Below are 2,004 nucleotides of genomic sequence, written 5' to 3' on the forward strand. Positions count from 1 at the left end.
ATGCCATTGCCAACCAAGTACACTGAAGACCTCATAGCAGAGAAGTGTCATTTGATATTTTATGCCATAGTACAAAGTATTTTATGATGTATTAGTTTTTACAAGGCTTTTTGCTAGTTGCCACGTCAGTTTTTGTGTTTGTAGGAGTAAGGCTTAAAGAGTTTTATTGATGTGTATTCCAGTTTTTATCTTTTTTTCCTTGTATGTGATGTATATATATCTCTATATATATGCTTAATGGTGTTGGCTCTTCTGTGTACATAGCTCCAAGATTTCTGTTTTACCCTATGGATTGAAATATATATATATATACAATATACATATAGAAATTATCTATAATCTATTATATAAATGGCTTCCTTTCATGTTACAATGCCATTAAGATTTATTGGTTACTTCATAGTCTTATTATTATCAGTTTTAAAATGCAGAGTATATCATACCAATGGATGTAGATTATGAAAAAAACAAGGAAATCCATAGGGTTAATAAATTCATCTTATTATTTTATTTTCCATAGAATAGCTGAACATGTAAAGGGATAACATGGGTTGGTTAATATAACAGGTGATGAATTTTACATGCGAGATGTAAATGAATTTTACACAGCTTGGCCTCATAGAGGAAGTTTGGCATTAGGTCCGAATTTACTCTGAAGGTCTACTAAACCACTTTCAGGTTTACATTTTTTTCTGTTTTAACATTCATGTGACCCTTGCCCCAGAGTCATCTTAACATGTTCAAAGTTTTTGTACAGATAATGATAGACTTCTGTGTGTATAAGTCACCGCCTATTGATTTTAAGTAACGATTTTATAACTGACTTACTGTACTCTTCTCTAGACATCGCTGTACTTGTCTGTCATTATGGTTTAGCGTAATAGATCGTGCATGAATAAAAGTGTTTCTTTGAATCCTTTGAAGAAATGGTACTGAATGGTTTCTTAGTATACATAAGAACTCGCTGTTACTTTTGATTATCAAAAAAAGAAGAAAAAGAAAGAAAAATATGGTTGTGAATATGATGGATGGATTAATAATTAATGATACTTCTTGTGTTACATTTCTAAAGTGGTCACAAGAAATTGACAGGTTTCTCAATTTCTCTTGTCCAATTCCAAGTCCATAATTATACAATGAATGAAACACTCAAATAATTTGATATAAAGCTAGAAAATGAATGAACTGACAAATAATGTTTAAATGATAAAGTATTAATAGAAAAGTAAAGAGCAATGATTTTAAAAAAAGTCTAAGAAGTACAGGAATATCTTAAAAATCAGACAAAAGTATAAGAAATGTGAGACCAAGCAACAAGCAGAAATGATTTATAATGAGGTATGAAGAAAAGTTCTAAATAGTGTATCTACTGTATATGTTGGTAATTGGTACACAATATAAATAAAATATTACCAGATAAATCTATTGGAAAAGAGAAGAATAAGTACTTGAATAACTATAAGATACTAAATAAAATATAAATACCATTTGATATGTAAATAAATGAATGAAATCCATGAGATAACATAAGTTCAAATAATCAATGACATATATGAAAAATATATGTGGAGTGATATGATAATATAAAGAAATTAATGAACAAGACAAGTTTCATCCATGTAGCCTATGTTGCATGGGAAGGAAAAAAAATATATGCTGTAGCCAGTGTTGGGCTTGGATACAGGGGTGGATTGGAGGAGGGAGGGAGGGAGAGAAAGAAAGAGACAAAAAAATGGGAAAGAGATAAGAGAAAAGGAGAGACAAAGAGACAGAACAAAATGGGAAAGAGATAAGAGAAAAGGAGAGAAAGAAAGAGACAAAAAAAAAATGGGAAAGAGATAAGAGAAAAGGAGAGAAAGAAAGAGACAGAACAAAATGGGAAAGAGATAAGAGAAAAGGAGAGAAAGAAAGAGACAAAAAAATGGGAAAGAGATAAGAGGAAAGGAGAGAAAGAAAGAGACAGAAAAATATGGGAAAGAGATAAGAGAAAAGGAGAAAGAAAGA

The 2,004-nt window shown here is 30.5% G+C and overlaps 1 protein-coding gene across 1 annotated transcript in view; it reads left to right on the forward strand.

Annotated features, from left to right (window-relative positions):
• LOC113800383 (zinc finger protein 704) overlaps nucleotides 1-901 on the forward strand; it is a 186,770-nt gene extending 185,869 nt beyond the window's left edge. The window contains exon 8 of the mRNA XM_070125884.1: nucleotides 1-901. This exon is cut by the window's left edge and continues 5,578 nt beyond it. The gene's annotated coding sequence lies outside the window, so the exon portion shown is untranslated.
• Nucleotides 902-2,004: the final 1,103 nt, after the last annotated feature.

This window comes from Penaeus vannamei, chromosome 9 (assembly GCF_042767895.1).
Source record: "Penaeus vannamei isolate JL-2024 chromosome 9, ASM4276789v1, whole genome shotgun sequence".
Lineage (NCBI taxonomy): Eukaryota > Metazoa > Arthropoda > Malacostraca > Decapoda > Penaeidae > Penaeus > Penaeus vannamei.